Here is a 19,405-nt window from a genome sequence, read left to right on the forward strand (position 1 = left end):
TGGTTTCTGTGAAACTGCAGTGTTATCTATGATCACATATTTAACAGAAGGCTGTACAGAAGGCATTATTAATGATACGATTTACATTTAACATGTAAAATAGAAAAACCTATTGAGTTTTTTAATTGATATTTACATGGCTTAGATTGTAACACAACTGATGGTGAAGTAACCAACTTCACTTTCACCATCACGACTCAAGATTATTGACTTTGCTTTCCACTTGACAAGGTGCCCTGGAATTTTGGTGCCGGGAATTTTGTGTGTGCTGTATGTAATACATTTTAATATGCTCTGTTCTTAAACATTCCACAAAGACTACTGGTTGGCTAATTTTCACGTCATCTATTTTGTGAAAATATACTCATTAAGAAATATTATGGTATGTGTTTTGGCAAACACATTTGATTTTATAAGAGCTTAATTATATTTCAAGTAATACAGAAATGTTCATTGTAGGATATTAAACCAATGCCTTCCATACTGGCAATGCTGGTTTTAAAATAGGACTGAAAGACAAGGTGATGATTTTACAGTGCCTTGATAAAAAAGGTCCCAGGACCACACTGCATCATTTATTCTGTGATGTGGCATTGGACACCATTCTTTACACTTGACCACTTACATTCTTGATATAATTAGAAGCACATTCCCTCCCATAGTATATCATTTATTTTAAGATGTCCCTTGACTGGTGAAACCTGGACTCTAAGCCAGAATACTAGAGAATTAAAGCACTCTGCATAGACACGTAGGGTGAAAATGGCCTATGTTCTGTTAAGGCACCCTTCTAAATGACTTACCATGATGAAGTGCTGGAGGTATCACCAGATTCTGCTTTAAGTGCTTCCCGATGTGTGAAGTTATTATGGTACACATTGGGACTAGCATCTCCCTCCACCCCACAGGTTAAGAGAGCAGAACAAATAACTGCTTCTACAGATTACTGTTCAGTTTCATATTCCGACTGGCAGGCAGTAGTGCAACTGAACTGTACTGTCTGTTCTATAGTGGATAAGATGGCACCTCTAAATAACAAAGTGTTAAGAATGGCATGCCTGCACCTCTTTCCAGCATGACTGTGATTGATGCTTACGTGTTACGTCTTCCATTTTGGGGAGACACATTGACAGCTCATATCACACAACTTTGCACTTGCAGTTAGAGACAACTTGGAACAGGAAAAATATATGCACGCACCATGCCATCCTTTGCAGTAATACCTGGGTAGCCTTCATTCCAGTGTATTTTTTATTATTGTGTGCAGTCGAGCATCATGTTTTAAGACTTGAGGTGCCCTTTCAGACCCACTTTACTCAGACTGTGAACAATATTGCAGAATAGGGAACAGACAAATATTATATGCTGCTGCACGCTCCTTTAGAATTCAGCTGACATTCAAACACAAGTGCAATACACTATGATGCCAGAGTCCCAAGTGGGTGAGTCAGCAAGGCATTCGTGTTGCACTCAGGCTAAACCCTATGGCCTGGGTTTGAAACCGGCCATGTCATTTGCTGACAGTGGCCAGAGCCCACAGTGGAGGAACAAACTGTCTTTGTTCTGTTGAGGATATAGGTAGGTAGCTCTGCCAGGATCTCCTGACCTCACCACTCTCAGGTACCCCGCGATTCGTCAGGTGCCTGGAAGCTGCTTGGATGATTTCAGTGGAGTAGTGCCTATCCTCCAATGAGTGCCCACTCGAATGTAGCCCGCTATGTGATCTATAGAGAGAAAAATAGCTGGTGGCAGCATGCAAGCGCAGTGGAGAAGAATTGCATTCATCTTGCTTCAGCAATCCTGGGCAAGTTTAAAGGTTGTTGTGGTGGGATAAACTTAGTATACAGTTCCAATATAAGGTTTCACAAAAGGGACACTATTGACTATACACTATTCATAATAACTGATGATAAAAAATCTGTTTAATCATATAACACAATGTCAAAATAAATTGAGAGAAACTGTCCATTTCACAATGCAGTGTGTCCATCAATAGTGTCAGCACGCTAAAAGGTCTGCCCTGGGCCGTGCTGGGAAGCATGAAGCATTCCCCTACCAATGAAACAGCTTCTTAGCTGATGTGTGCCATCAGTCCAAGCATTGCTGGGGTTGATACGACCTACTTTAGCACCTCATTTAACCAGTGTTAAGAAAGTATTTCATACTTTTTTCATGTTGTCAAAAGAAGACCACAAAAAAGATCACCCACTGTTGGGAAGAACCAATCTGCACCAATCAAATCAATTCCTACAGTGTCCATAATAAGGTAGACCACTGTTTTTTTTCTTACACTGAAGGACCGGCAACACATTTCAGAGCTAGTCACAGTCATCTTCCCTCAAAAATCCAATGGTTCTGACTTCACAACGAGTCATTAAAGAAATCTGAAACATATGGTAACAGAACTAGGTCAACCATTAACCAACTAACAGGGAGCCTCTCTGAGAATGCCCAACAGAGGCCCTTTTTAAATGAGCAGATATTTTTCACGACCTTCAATAATGTCACACTCAGAGAGCACAAGGACCTAATCACAGTGGGGCGATCAAATGGGATATTCAGGCAGGAGTCATATTTATAGTGATCTTTACTTCGTGGCATCAGAGCTCCTGGCTTAATTGGCATTTTTCATTCCTGGCTGAGGTAAAAGACTTTGTAATATCCTCAAGAGGACAAACTGTCACGTCTGCTTTGATGGTGTATGTAGTATGGACGCTCTTTAATTCATTACACTACAATCATAGCGGTTCAATTGCAGATCAACCTCACTGCATACTGGAATCCACCTAGTATTCAAAGCAAAAGTGTAATCAAACGGTATATTTCAAAACCAGGATGGTTACATGTGAACTAACAAATAAGACTTTTTAGAAAACTTAAATGTAGAAAAACTCCAAAAATAGCATTGCATGCATTTGTAATGTAGAAATGTGAATACAGAAAAGAAAAAACAATATTCTCATCCGTGTATTGTTGTATTCTAAATCACACTGTAAATCATCTGAATTAACTAAAATAGTAATTTTGCTTTTGCTTCACAGTGCCTACACAGACAGACAAAGATAATGTAACCTTTGATCTGCACATGATGCAGTCACCATCTTGGAGTGACACTAAAGCTCGTGGTGTGCTTGGATACTTTCTGTGACCACTGAAGAACTAATGTATATTATTGTTTTATTTTAAAATTATTTATTTAAAAATATTACAATTATAGAAAGTATCATCCAAGGTTTTCTTGTAATTTTACTATGACATAGTGCACACTCCCTGTAATGTGCATATCAAATTAAGGTGGGACCTCTAGAAGATTCAGAGATACTGCCAACATTATGATTGTGGAATATAGATGTTTTTTTTCAATGTCTACATTCTACAAACATAATGATTGCAGCAACGTACAATTACTCCAGTGGAATTCCTGAGAACATCTGTTAGAGTCCTAACACATATTTGAATTCCATGAAATCTTCCAGCTGATCAGTCAGCTAGCTACAGTAGCATTAAGTTTCTATGGTTTAAATTTTCAGGAAATGTACGAAGCATGTCAGAGAATATTTCACACATTAGTTTGACATGTAAATGCATGTAGCTTTTTATTACCTACCATGATCTCAAAAGTACAATTTGGCTTCAACACTATTTCCTTTGCTTTTTTGTAGTGTAGCCTATGTTTTGCAATTGGATACATATAAATAGTCATTTAAAAGGTCTGCAGAATATTTCAAGTTACCGTGCTTAATTATTATTTGTGTTTTAATCTATCCTGTTATCTATTGTGCTAACCATCTTTGTTTTTATTATGATGTTGGTCTAACAAGCTTTCATTTTCTCAGTTTGCTTGCTGTTAAATGTGACGCAGTCTTGCTAAGATGATTTTTGAAGACTCTTGAAGACACTTGAAGACTGAAGACATGTAAGTACTTAAGTTAAACAGTTTTTGCCATTTTTGAGTTAGCTGAAGTTTCTTATGAGGTTTTAGATGTTAGCATTTCTCTTTCCCTCAAACCATGCCATGGATGTTTTACATTGCACACACTTTCTAGATATTTGGCATTAATGGATTTTTGATGCATGGGAAATTACAGCAATTAGAGTACAAGTAAGTACAATTAGAATTAAAACTTGTTTGTTGAACTTTGTCTAATGGTATCAATTGGCTAGGTACATTTACAAAATTAAGAAATGGGGCCATTGACATCCAGCTTTCCAAAATGCCCATCCCTAATTAAAACCAATAAACATGATCCCATGATCCCACCTCTTTACTTGATGCCTTCACAGACATCTCCTCTTGATTCATGTATACAAGAGGGAAAAACATGCAAGGACTTTTTGGGATTAATCAGATTTGCAATTTATGCACTATGGCACTATGTTTGCTGCTGACACAGAAGTCCCTAAGCTAAATTTGCCTCAAAAATACCATTAGGCTGGCTGCAACATTATGTTCATCCATCAGTGAAATGATACAGTAATTTGCTCTTTGATGTCTGGGACCCAATAATGCAAGGTCACATAAAGCCTTCACAAGGCCCTAACAGATGGTTACCTGACATTACCCAGCTAGGCTTTAATACTTAATATCAGCACGCTGCTCTCTTTTTTATGGTTCTGCTGTCCAAAGACCTTTTTCCAGCAAGCACAATTGATTATATCTGGCTTGAATCAAAGTCACACCACAGCACAGGCAACCTTGCTCAGATTGCACCCTTTTTTCGCATAAAAAGCTTTGATATACCCTTCATATACAGTTGCAACACTGATAGTTTGTCTCTTTCACAATCAGAAGATAAAGGAATCAAAGATCAAGACAGATGCTGCTAACACCTTTCTCTTTTCTTGTCATCTACAGTGTCTTTTCATGAGACACATGCTGTGGAACTAACTACTATTGTGGCTAATTTTCAAGCATCCAACGGTTTTCCACTTGATCACTGCTTTAAACCAACATTGATATGATAAACACACCACAAGATGAATGTCTGTTTTTACTGTTTTAATGGATAAACCCATTGGGTCTTTCTAAATTGCTATGAAACCTTTCAACAAAGAAAAATAACTAACACACAAAAAGCAGAACAAACCAACAACGGATCAGCATTGGGAGCCAAAGAAGAGTTTGGTTTCAAGTTGCACGGTTAGGTTCACTGATTCATGAGGCTATTGCACAACCTGCTTAGAGAAGCCACCTCCCTCAGCGCCTGCCTGTAGCCTGACAGAATTATCTTATGCATCACAGCAGAGGCAGCGAGAATGCTGGCTCTGCACAGACGCCTCCATTTTATATGGCCTACTGCAGTCTCAAAAGAAACAGTGGCATGGTTGTCCACCATTTTATAATCCTCAAAGCCTAGGCAATACAATGTTCTCCCCATTCACTTTATCACTACCTTCTTGTACAAATAGGACAGATGGGACCATTTAGCAGAAAGCAAAGACCTGAGCCAGTTCCTCTTCTTGTTTTCTGTCATCACAGCCAATAAAAGCAGAACAAAGAGCAACACTGTGGGCAGCCACCACAAGATCTTCTGTATACCTTCCCATCTCCTGTAAAGATCTGAAGACTCTACAGTATTTAAGGAGATATTCCAAATCAAGCTCCTTCCAAAATGCCCTTACATTTGTCTACAAAGATTGGAGTTTCCTGCCAAATATATGAGTGTTTAATGAAAAGTGTTTTAAATTGGTATGACAGCCATTGAGGCGTGTCCTACCTTATATACAGACAAAAAATATGGATAAAACTACACCAAACCATACAGTCAATGTTATGTCTGAAAGACACGTTTTACAGCTATTTTCCCTTGCTGTTGGTTTCTGACGCCACACAGTATGCCTCACTGTCTACATGTCTGCTCTGTCATGCCCCAGGAGTCTTTCCATGATTATCTCTTACCAGCCATATGCAAAACTACTTAGAAACAATTCCTTTATGCTATCCATACCAACTACTCATCTGTTACTTTTGTGTTCTGCCATGTTCTGCCACATTTCTGACCAATTTCCATTAGTGGGGTGGAAGTCCTGTTCAAAGACGAAAACAAATAGGTTCAGAAAGTCTAGCTGAACTTTAGGCATGAATATCCAATAATTCATGAATATGTAGAGGCTTAACAAGACTCAAATGCCCACTTATTAGGAGCAAATACAGGCATAATTGGTTGCTAATTCACTGCTAATAAGCATGTAATTGGTGCCTTTTACATGGTTGGCTAAAGCAGTGTTACCATTACTTCTTTAGAGAATGCAAGATCATTTTCAACGCAAGAAAATAGTGCCAGTATTAACAATACAATTTAAATTAATTCACATTAAATCAAGAACAAGCACTTTACCACTAAAATGAAACATTTTAAATAGGACAATAAATAACCTTTCAAATTAAATGTACACAGCTCACACACAATTTCAGCTATTAGCATAAACAAGTCAAGGCTGGATCTGCTCTTTCTGCCTGCTTGCTGTCACTTCATGGGATATTTAAGTGATTGCAGATCTTCATGTAGAGAAAGATCAAATTCAACTTTCAGACAGAAAGAGCTGTTGACTTCCAGCAATCAACATGCAGATAAAATGATCCAATGAATGTGGGATGGTGCTAAAGAGGCAGCAAACATAGCAAAGAATAGAACAACCACTGTCCACATGAAGTGGAAATTTGCCTTTGGCCTCATGACAAGCAAACAACAAACATTGACAGACAAATATGAAAGCACATAAAATGAAGCAGCTGTAATCTGAATTCAGGATGTGGATTGCAAATCGTATGAAATACATCTGCATACTTTAAAGAAATATATTATAAATCACTCCAAATTACAGATTTTTAATAGTTACCCTTTAAGTGTGACCTACTAATAATGTTTTCAACATATCTATGACCCATTTACAAAGGCTTCCATGCTAGAAACCATAGCTCTAACAATGAGCCAGATCCCTACTAGAGAGGTTATGATGCAATGACCAATAGAGCATAATCCCAGAAAAGCAGCCATAAGTCATATTCTTATGAATCTTCTCATTAACACTCTTATGATTTAGACAAATTAAAGAATGAACACATACATTTTCATTAAACCTCAAAGGCAACATATATAATGGCTTACATGAGGCACTTACATGCATCATTTACACTTACAGCCTGATCAAAAGTTTTAGAGAAAGCCCTAGTAGGCAAAAAAGAGCAAATATTAACCATGTGTAGAGGTGTGACATTGCTTTGCCTTGGTGTTATCATTAGCAGCAGAAATGTATTTGCCAACATTCATGAATCTCTGAGAAGGTCATGCCAAAATGGTTCTGATTTCACAGAACCAAAGAGCCCAGCTCCAAAAGTTTTACTGTTATATATCACATTACTCCTGGAAGGACCTCCTATGCCTGGTCCTGGTGGGCTCCAGGATAACTGCAGTCATAAAATGCAAAACTGAAACAAAATTTTCAAAGGGAATGTTCTAATTCAGGATTAACAAACAAATGGCAGTCTCGGAAATCAAAAAAGGAGTATTTTTCCATTGATATTATTCCAGAAATCTTCCATTATCCCATTACTGCTGGACATGGTTTTTAAGGTAACAAGGTTTTTGTTCTGAAAGAAAGCCATGTGCATGGCTTAGGATAATGCATTAGGAGCATGCACAGAGGAACAGAACTTACTGGTGGTCAGTCACAGATGCCTTGCAGGGGTGTGAGACAACATGCAAGTTGGCAGGCCTTCACAAGACTTATTTCCATTCGAAACTTCGTTTTTTTTCCACACTGCATGTTTTGGAAACATTTCGTATGTGTTTCTCTAGGCACAGCAGCTTAATCATCAGACTCTGTCACCCATCAGTCAACATGGTGATAACCATGTTTATTCACCCTGCTATTTTGACTGTTTATATCCTGAATATGTAACTTTTACATGCTTGTCCACCTTTACAAGCTTTACTTTCAGTCTGTAAAAATCACTGTCAGGGCCTGCTCTACTCAAACTCTGGCAATATTGACTGGCCCAAAGCCCTAAGGGGAGGACAGACAGTGTCATGACCACTGAGCACACCCATGTCAAATGGAAAAAAAAATGCAGCAGTTCTGAAGTAAGAAGAGGCCACATTTCACATAATGACCAAATCAGTGGACCTCAGCCAAATATCTTCAGCTTTGACTTCTTCCGTGCAACCCTGACATAGCAGTTACTTCGGTTACAGCGGGTGAGGTTTCAAGATGGACTGACTGACTTGGAATGACCTAGAGAGGACACGTTAACAAATCAAGAGGCTTGATCCACTGTCAGAAGTGCTTTGGAGATCTTGTGTGGTGTTTTTAATTTCAGTGTTTTTGTTAGGCTTCAGAAGAATTGGAAATATGAACTTCAAAATTTTATTTGAATTGTAAAACTAAATTATGTTTTAAACTGATGCGTACAAAAGGCAATTAATAAAATTCACAATGGAAGAAAAGAACTGCACGATTTTCTGATATAAAAAAAACAGAGGTTTATTCCTTGGGGTGGTTTGCAACATCACTGAATCTAATGTGGCTTTCTTTTTTTTTTAAATAAAATAATGCAATTACTCTCCAGGTGAGCCAAACCAACCTCTTGCAGCAAAACCAGTTGTGGTGGAAAGATGAGAGATCCATTAATATTAACTCACCAGTAAGACCTTCTTCCAAGTCCTTAAATATTTAATCTGCCTTGAACGGCAGCAGTGCCTGTGGGCAGCTGTGGATGTTCTCTACAGGACCATGACTGTTCATTCTCAAAGAGGGCCTTGTCCAGTACAAGCGGCCTGGCTGAGGAACAGGCCGCTCCAAAGAATTCTGAATTTTTCCAGCTTCACTGCTGACAGTATTTGTTTACTGCATCTCATTTAAAAACGCAGAGTTGATGCAGCCTTCCTGCACACTCCTGCTATTCCACAAATGGACTTAAGTCGGTGGCCTTGGGTCTGTTTAAACAAGCGGACTTGCTCTATTGACAGACAGCAGAGAGGGCACGTTCATACTATTTTTGTCAATGTGCACATCCAACAGGAAAACACCAACAGTTACATGATAGACAAGAGCAACATGTCAGAATTAATCGGGCCTTATTATACATGACTCCCAATGCCCTATTACAGAAACAACCAGAACAAGTTTCCATAGGTGCTGTAATCACTGACTGCAGAGTTCATGATCCTTACATTATCGCAGGAGTGGGCAACCCCCTTACTGGAATGACTTTGTACATTTCTCTGAATGGTGGAATGATGAATACTTTGAGCATGGAGTCACCATTACTCTTTAAGACAAATAACTGATACATTTTTGCAAATAAGCATTCAGATGGAACAAGAATCAAAGCCTCCAAAGGACCTGGCTGCCACCTAAAAAGAACCCACCTAAAATCATTTTAAACCCATGCTAAAATGGCTTTCTAAAGAAATTACAGAAAATTAAGTGAGGGAATCTACTGAGCAGAACTTTACTGAACTTTGGTAAGTTAGCTAGCTGAAAACTGCATACTGCAAATAATACAAAGCTATTAAATATGAAAACAGAACTGTGCGTAATCTGACTTAGTGGAACCAGCTAGCTGTCTAGCTAGCAAGATTAGAAAAATTAGAAAATAGATAACACAGAACTGTAGCTTTTGGAATTTAAAAATCCAACAAACATTAAGGGAGTTACTACTATTACATTTTATTCCCCAATTGACTGCAAGTTCTGTTCTAAGTCAAACTGACGGCATTAACTTGTAGATACACACATCACCAGAGAAGTGTCAAAGATCAGGAAGTCCACCCAACCAATGTCCATTTACTTTGCAGTGCTACCTGCACCATGACCTACATGCAAACTGTCCTGGGTCAGATCATAACTTATAACCTTCTTTCAGTCATCACTAATCAGACTTATTTAACTTAGCATTGAGAATGCTGAAAATGCATTGCTGCCTCTAACTTTCTCATACAGATCCTATGTTTAACTAGTATAACTATTACACTGGAACTATTACTGTTCTTTCAAACAGGTAAAAAAAATCTGTGCAAAAAAATTACATTACTAACTTCAGTTACATTATATCAGCTGTGTCAATCCATTTTTTACTCTAGAAATGTTTTTGTTTTCATTGAAACATTACTAAAGCAATGGAGAGCATGCCTGTAAAAAGCAACTGGGTTTGGGGAAGGCCATCATTAAAAAGAAATTGTCCTGTTTATAGAACATTTTTTCCATGAAGGCATTATTTCAAAAGCAAATACATTACATATGTGCACACAAGTAACACATACACACAATGTCAAATCATATGAAAATTCCCATATGTACATTTGTCTATATAGGGACATTTCATAGGTGTAACAAAATAATTAAATACAATCATGCTTTGATACTTTTTATTAACATAAAATATTCAATGACTGACTAATTCATTGTCAATTATTGTCTGTTGTTTAGAGAATGCCATCATACCACATTACAAAGGCAAAAGGGCAAAGACACATCTTAAAGAACATCTTGGTTGACCAGTGCATGGTCCCACCTTCCTCATACCTCCAACTCAATAATAAGGATTTCCCACCCTACGTTCCACTTACCACTACAGCAGTGCCTGTATCAGGTCTATATGTTGTCAAAATACCACAATTTCACCAGTCACACTTCTTTAACTCTCTGAGGTCTGCACTAGTATTAGTGGAGTTTTTAACACGTCAAAATCAAACTCCATGGAATACACTACACATAATTATTTACAAATGTTCATTACAATGATTATGGATTCGGTTGTGGGTGTGAACAAGCTGACACATCATTAACATTAATATACAATTGCAATTTCAACATGCAACAAAACATGTATAGAAAGTACCATTAAGTGCACTGTGGTTGAAGTGAGCCTAGCACAGATTCCAAAATGAAGATCCTCTGAAACAGTTCAGTCATCACTCATATAGCAGAGACCTGATCAGCCATGGAAAATGTAGCTGCGCTAACAACATACAGTGGGAGAAATAAGTATTCAACACGTCAACATTTTTTTTTTTATTAAATGCAGTTCCAAATGCAGCAATTCACGTGAAATTTTGACCAGACATTGGTATTAACTCCAGAAATTCACACAGATAAAGAAATCACACAAGAAACATCTCATGATGGGCAGAGGCAAAGAGCTCTCCCAAGACCTTCGCAACAAGATTGTTGCGCTACATAACAATGGCACTGGTTACTGACGGATTTCGCAACTTCTAAATGTTCCTGTAAGCACCATTGGGGCCATTATTCGCAAGTGGAAGGAACATCACTCCACCATCTGGCCACGTACAGGAGCTCCTGGCAAGACTTCTGAACAGGGAGTCAGAAGGTTAGTCAGAAGAGTAGCCCAAGTGCCAAGGACCACTCGGAAAGAGCTCCAGAAAGACTTGGAGGCAGCAGGTACAGCTGTCACAGAGAAAACAACAGGCAATGCACTTCACCACCACGGCCTCCATGCACGCTCACCCCGGAAGACTCCATTATTGAAGAAAAGGCATGTTGAAGCTTGTTTGAAGTTTGCTTCAACATATGGAAAAGCCTGTGAATTACTGGGAGAATATAATCTGGCCAGATGAGACAAAAATCGAATTTTTTGGCAATAATACCACACGCCATGTTTGGAGGAGAAATGGCTCTGCATATGACCCTGAAAAATGCTGTACCAACAGTGAAGTTTGGAGGTGGAAGCATCATGGTATGAGGCTGTTTCTTTTCTCATGGTACTGGCAGAATCCATATTATTGAAAGGAAGATGAATGGAGCCATGTACCAGGAAATTCTTTAGATGAATCTGTTGCTATCCACCAGGATGATGAGGATGAGAAGTGGACGGACCTTCCAGCAGGACAATGATCCAAAACATACTGCAAAGGAGACTCTCAATTGGTTCCAAAGGAAGAAAATTAAGTTGTTGGAATGGCCCAGTTAATCACCAGACTTAAACCCAACAGAACATTTGTGGAAGGAACTGAAGATCAAAATTCACAAGATGGCCCCCCGGAATTTTCAAGATTTCAAGACAGTCTGTTTAGAAGAATGGACCAAAATCCCACCTGAGCACTGTGAGCGATTAGTTTCTTCATTCAGGAAGTGTCTTGAAGCTGTCATTGCAATCGAAGGCTTCTCCACCAAGTATTAAATACATGTACATTTCCGTTAACGTGTTCAATACCTTTTTCCAGTGTCATTCCACTTTATTACACATAACTTTTTTATGGATTGTAATATTATGATTTCTTTATCTGTGTGGATTTCTCGAGTTAATACCAATGTCTGGTCAAAATTTTACGTGAACTGCTGCATTGGAACTGTGTTTAAAAAAAATGTTTACGTGTTGAATACTTATTTTCCCCATAATTGTCTATTCTATTCATGTGAGTAGGATTTCCAAAAGGGTAAACTTTTGGCAGAACAAACTGGCTTTGTTCCACCAGGGATATGGGTATATCAGCAGGGGTTGCTCATCTCACTGCTCTCAGTAACCAGGCCATTAACCCTGAAGTGATTACATAATATAAATATATATATATATATATATATATATGCACACACACAGAATCTAAATAGATTGATTAATTCAAAGTAATGTATTTCTGTACATCAATAACTTCTGTTATAGCATAGAACAGGTGAACATCCACAGCAAGTAACAAAAATAGGTGAATATCAAACATGTTTAGTTTATCATTACGAATAACCCAACTCACAACAAAATTTTAAAAACAAGTAACTGGCAGGTACTGACTCATATGGAGGTTTTTCTTTACATGTGCACATTGCATAGAATGTGCCAAGTGCATCACTTCCCGTCAGTCAAGGAATGACGTCAAGAAAGCACTTACTGGAGCATTTCAATTGCCTTTTGTGTCCGCTCAAGCCATTGCCCCAGGTATAGTACATCACCATGTGAGTGAGCCTCACCATATTGCTCAGGTTCATAGCTGCACCAGTGAACTCTTTGAAGCGGGTGTGCTTCAAATAATCTTCCCCACAGAGGAATCCTTACCATACATGATTCTCATATCACACAGAATACAGAAAAATCATGTGATTTTGTTTCATAACAGTAACTCCTTGAAATGCATTTCAGCAGCAGTAAATGAACTTTATAAATTCTTATACTATCTTATCATATTCTATACTAACTGTGCAAATTAGAGATATAAGGCCTTAAAGGCTGTGAAACCTTGTTGCTGGAGGAATGTTATATGTATTCCCTTGTAATATGTTATGGCTACCAGTTATTTCCACCAGCTGAACATACATATATAAAAATGCCACTTTTACTTGACTTTATAAATTTAAAACAAATAAAAGACAAGATGAGTGCTGTTGTGTTTTATCTAAACAATACACCAACAGCCATGCCAATAAAAGCCAATACTCATGAAGTATCATGGCATTTCTTTCCTTATTGCTTCAGCATAACACTGTCACTTAATATCACCAGGTACTCATTATTAGTTACTTGTGAACTGTGTACATATCATAGGTATAGCTGATTTACCTACACTGCCTGAAGGCACATTTGCTCTAGAATGACTGAATACTTAAAAAAATCACTAGTGTAATGCTCTTTCTTTTTGCAAACTGAAAAATATCTATCCATTCTATGTTTCAGTCTACAGTTAGCAAGCAAAATAAGCAGTATGAATAAAACAGATCACAAACAGATCGCCTTTTGACCTTTCTAATGCATAGTATCTGTTCAGTTTATTGTGCACAATATCGCTGCATTAAACTTGTGTGTACTTCCATGTAAAGCAATTTTTCCAGTCCTAATGTGTATGGCGATGCAGTCAGACAATACTGACTAACAAAACACTATTCTGGTACATTCAATTGTTGCATTTAAATGCTTTCCTCACTGATGACCTGCCAGAAGCAAGCCCCTCAGATGACAACACAGGAACTGTCAAAATTAATGGACTAGAAATATTCAAATTCAAATGGAAACCTGTAAGGAAAAAAGAACATTTACTTCTCCTCCACATGGTACTCTGTAGAGTTTATACATATATTGTTCATTCAGGAATTTCTGTTATGCAAATTAGTAGTGTAACCATCATTGTCAATAGTGAGCCTGCAAATTTTTATTGAAACTATTTTACATGTTATACACATTTTTTGAGATATTGGTAAATTGGAGCAGTAATCAATGTAAATATGATTTCAGTTTTACATACACAGTTGTGTTTTCTGTAAATAATAATAAAGCTAGTCCTTTTGCATTTAATATGTCCTATGTGGTTGTTTGTCTTATCAACAGTATCACCTTTCTTGACAATTTAGTAGTTGGCTAACTAAACTAGGGCTAATAAAATAATTAGCATACACCAAAAATGTATATAATTTTCATTTTAACCAATTCATCATTTTGTGTAATTACTATGTAAATTCTTCTGTCCTAGAATCCATTCATTTCCATAACGCCGCATAGTTAAACACAAAAGGTAGCCCAGGCTATATAAAATGCAGTACCCATACTAACATACGTTCCCTAAAGAATGCCACAGTTAAGGTCTCTTTCCGTCTAGCCAGCTACATTGTAGCAATTAATGTTAGTATTATTACACATCTTAAAGAGCTAATTATTTCACTGGAAATTACTTAGTTAACTTAATACTCAAGGCAATTTTGGAGAACCTGGCTAGCTGCTAAGGACCACCCATGACATCACCCATGACATACTAAAAGATTTAGCATCCAAAATTTAAAGAACAGATCACATTCAGTTAATATTTTACACCTCCATATTCTACACAATTTAGTATATGTATTATTTAAGGTAATAATACAAATACCTAGACTTTAAAGTCCCTAGACCTTACATATAAACAGAAATTTCAAAACTGCATCTGTCGTTAAACTTTCAATTTAGTTTATACTAAAAAAATGACAAAGCCTCCACTGTAGGTGCGAAGCCTTCCAGTACAGCCAGTGTCAGTTCTTCAGGGAGCCAAACACAGGAGAAGAGCTCCATAAAGCTATAAATGGAGTTGCAATTATTATAAATGGCAGGTGTTGTGAAGTCTTGAATGACCAAGATAATCCAAACAGTGTGAAGTGTAGATCAGCATTAAAATCCACCAGTTATTTTACATGTTTTTCAGTGTGTGCACTTGATTTATGGAGCCCTTCACTGCCTGGTTACCACCACATTTCACACCATTTTACACTAAGTACAAAACTTTCCTGCTTTCTTAAACTTTATTTTACATAAATTTCACAGCATGAATCAATTTTGCTTGATAACCCTTGGACTGTTGTTAATGCCCCTGAGGCTGTAACAAAATAAGAACCCACACAAAGGTGCCCTCCAACTTATTCCTGGTTCACATTGGTTTAAACAAAGTGGCCAAACTTCTTCAGAGTTAGCTCAGTGGATTCTGCTGCCTTTCTCACAAATTCCATACTCCAGAATTTAAATGTGTGATAAATAACTTTATAATGAGATAAGATGAATCCACTTCAGGATCCACTGCATCTGCAGTTTTGTAGGGATCAAATTAACATATTTTCTTCTAGGATAAACCTACTAGGGACCCACGGCTTAAAAACATAGGCAACACGTCCTACTACATGAAGCCAAGAGGGAGCTAGACCTAGGGCCAATGATGACACACACTGATGACCCTCGGAACAAAGAGTCAACAAACTTGTCTACTCCATGATTGTTGAACATGCACATGAGAAACAAAATTCTCAGTACAAAATAAATGGCAAAAAAACATGATTGGGCCAATATGCTGATCTGAGCAATGCCTGACTTTTAATGAATGACTTACAAGAGTCCAGAAAAATATTTGGAGTTGACAGCTTTATAATGTTAGCCTTCACAAGGTTAAGGTTATTGTGTTATACAAAACGAAAGAAAATACTCTCCACAAAACAAACAAGTCATGAACAAGATAAAGCAATGAAAGATTACACCGTGAGAGTATAACACATTGGAACTGGTCGGTATTAGATCAATATCTACATTAGCAAACATTTGTGAAATAGGAACAATCATACCTTTATGACCTTGTGAACAATCTAATAGCAATCAAGAAAAACATCTTTCTGTTTTCACTCCTTAAAGGCTTCTAAGAACTGAATTAGTCTAACAGCACACTTCTGTCAAAACATTCTAAAACAACCATGATTTCTGAGAGATTTGCTTTGACATTACAGAAACACCTCCATTTTGATCCTCCGTAGCCAAGAGTTTGTCGCAGAAAGACTGTCTAGCTCTGTCTGCTCGTCAGCAAAATTCCACTGTAACCAGTGTTGCTGCAGAAGCACCAAAGAGCCCTTTTCTCTTAAAAGACAGCTGAGTAAAGGATATGTATGGAGCAATTCTACTGATGTCTGCTTTCACACTGTATTGCAACAAAATGTGCTTATTCAAATAAAGAAACATGAAGGTAAAACCACTAAACTGATGAAATCTGTTGTGGGTATTTACAGAAATATCAAAATGCTTATCTAATATCTGTTTCAAATTAGTAAACATGAGCTTTTCCAGAAAATATGAAAAAAATACATTTCCTATTGCTTCCTGAATTCAAACTCCCAACACTGTGCCAAAGCATACATTGGACCATTCATGTCAATTGAGAAAATCTGCAGATAATTATTTAGGCTGCCTAGTGCTTTGAATTGGTTGTGGTGTCCCACACTGCAAGAACACCACCACTATAGATGGCCTGTAATGAACTTGTGAAAATATAGCCACAAATTGAAAATGACATGCTAATTAAATCCTCAAGCAAGATGCAAAGGCTTTAAACTCAAACTCAGTCTTAAGCAAATTAATATATTCCATAACAAATCATTTGGGGAGGAAATCTGAGTCCGTCTACACTTTAATAACGTTTGAGACTAATTAATGGCATTTAATTTGAGGACAGGGACAGCCAATCATTCCAGGAACTTTAAAAACTCTGTGAGAATAAACTTCTCCTAGCTCCTTGAAGGCCACTCTCTAGAACATTAAAGACCTGTAGACTCTACCACTGAATAATTAAGCATTAAAATTCCTATCTCATCCATGTCCCTCTTTCACCCTCACACTGTGTCGGCTCCAGCCCTTCTCGCAGTCCGGCTTCTGGAAGCCCTAACGCCCTCCATTTTCTACAAAAGGAAAAACTTCACCATGACCAGTTCACCCACAGCAAAAATCACACACTTGGAAGCTTCTTCTCCGTACAGGCGCACAACGTGCACGACCAGCACTCCTGCCGATAACCAAAACAAGAAAGTCAACCTTTGTTCTTGCGCTGGAAATCCTGTCTGACTCCTGGCTCTCCTAAGAGACTCATCTGCCTTCCTCCATTTTATGGTGAAGCCCACAATGACATACCTGACTTCAGAACACTGACAGCACAGACATCCAAAACCTCAGCTTGCAGTCGTAGCAGGGGGTGAGAAAGAACGTAAAGAATCCAAACTGCAATTCAAAATAATTCCCCACAAAACTAGGTACTTCCAGTCGAAACAGAAAGCGCATTAAAATCCAACAGTTGAGATTTTAACTGAACAAGAGAAGATATGCAGGAGCAGAATAACTGGACATGGCTTTTTAGTGAGTGTCTGGACGTGGACCAGCGGCAATGCCAGACTGTCGCTAATGGAGGCTCAGCTCCTGTACCGCTGGTGCTGGGAGAGAAGAGCAATCCGTGCAATGGCTTCTCCTTAAAGCAGACGAATAATAGAGCGAGAGGGTGAGAGCAAATTCCCTGACCAGACCTGCCAAAATTAAGCTCTCCAATGCTGGATCACCCGGCACAACATAAGCTCTAATGAGGTTCATTTCAGAGCCCCGATTTCCCAAAAGAACCACGTTTTGATAGCTACAAATAAAAGGGTGGTAAGAATAATGAAGAGGACTGGATCTGGTTGACTTTACATGTTTGGGTGCCAGCACCAGCTTTCACACGTTTATTCTCTCTCGGGCTCTCCCAAGTCACCACGACTGGTCCTAAACTAGCTAGCTAAGAAAAAAAGAAAACCCTTCAGCTCTTTCCAGGTCATTCACGAGACGTTCTCCAGATTATTCGGTCTAGCACAACGTCTTGCATATGGATCACTAATACAGCTTTGAGCGTGACGTTTTGGAATTGCGTTTTACTTACGGGTTTGTCCAGAAAAGCGATCTTTCTGAAAGTTGTTTTGTAGCTCATGCGTGTGCCTGGTCTAGTGAATGATCGCCATCTTTCCTGCTTCTCCTATGCTGCAGCTGCAGATGACCTGAGCTCCGTCTGTCTCTGAATAATGAGCAACCACAGAGACAAGGAAGACAATCTGCAAAGCAAGCAACACAAAGAAGTTTTGGAGACTAGCAAGCACCAGAGGGTGCGCAAGAGTTTGCGATGAGATGGGAGAGTAGCGGAATGGTCAACGTGGTCTGTATCCAAAACGCAATGCAAATCTCTTATCCCTGATGGACGTCGTTATCAGAGAGTGTTCCACTGCACTAGGAGTTGATGTTTTAGACATAATATTAGTACCTCCATGGATGGATAAACTTACAAAAACAATGTTCGTCTTGCAAACATGTGGTAGGGTTGTTTTCATGCAACCACAGAAACTGTAAATAAAGAGACGGAATTGGTAAATTACGTTAATTTAGATGCCTGGGTTGTCCATAGACATCGTTTCATAAGTGCATGGTTTTGAACACATATTGCATCTGTTTTGGATGTATGGCGTGTTTTAAACGTTAATGAAACATTTTCCTTCATCTGTCCTACTTGGCTTCAAGATGGGAGAAAAAATCCTTTCATGATTAGTTCTCTTTATGAACAGCATGTCCTGAAGTTGCTAATCCTACGTGGGTTTTGGTAGAGATCCCTTCTTAAAATGACATAATCAACTACACTAATTGTGAACACTTGCCATATTAGGGAAGAGCAATTGAAAATATTTATGCAGTTGAAAATATTCTGCTGTAATTAGTAGGTCAAATTCAGTATGTCACAAAGATTGTTTGGCAATATTCAGTTATGTGCAGAGATGGGCAACTGGCTTAAAAGAAAATGCATACCCTGAAAATTTTTGATATTTGTATATAGTCTTAATAATTTTGAGTCAGAGTCATAGTTGTCCTGAACATGTGCTACAGATGACTTATGTCAATGCTCTTGTATTTGCCAAGCAAACACAGTTTTCAAGCAGATTTTATTTGATGGGATCCTTCCTTTCTGTTGATTGAAACAAGTATTTACTTTTGACAGCCTCACATTTGTGGGAGATTTTAGTATTTAAACATAAAATTCTGCCAACCATCATTACCTCAGTTTGGCCATCCCTTACCCATTACCTATCATTTCATCACCTGTTTGTGGCTTACTGTAAATTCAAGTTTAATACATGAAATGTCTGTCGCCATACTCACAAGTGCATCAGAATGGTC

At 38.1% G+C, this 19,405-nt stretch overlaps 1 protein-coding gene across 4 annotated transcripts in view; it reads right to left on the reverse strand.

Annotated features, from left to right (window-relative positions):
- The window catches only part of znf462 (zinc finger protein 462), a 56,167-nt gene extending 37,809 nt beyond the window's left edge, over positions 1–18,358 (reverse strand). For 2 of the 4 annotated variants that reach the window (XM_036528319.1, XM_036528318.1), the window contains exon 1: positions 18,126–18,358. The gene's annotated coding sequence lies outside the window, so the exon portion shown is untranslated. Of the gene's footprint in view, positions 1–1,606; positions 1,679–17,353; positions 17,575–18,125 lie in introns of those variants that run through there. The other 2 variants (XM_036528320.1, XM_036528321.1) reach the window with 2 other exon arrangements.
- Positions 18,359–19,405: the final 1,047 nt, after the last annotated feature.

This window comes from Megalops cyprinoides, chromosome 5 (assembly GCF_013368585.1).
Source record: "Megalops cyprinoides isolate fMegCyp1 chromosome 5, fMegCyp1.pri, whole genome shotgun sequence".
NCBI lineage: Eukaryota > Metazoa > Chordata > Actinopteri > Elopiformes > Megalopidae > Megalops > Megalops cyprinoides.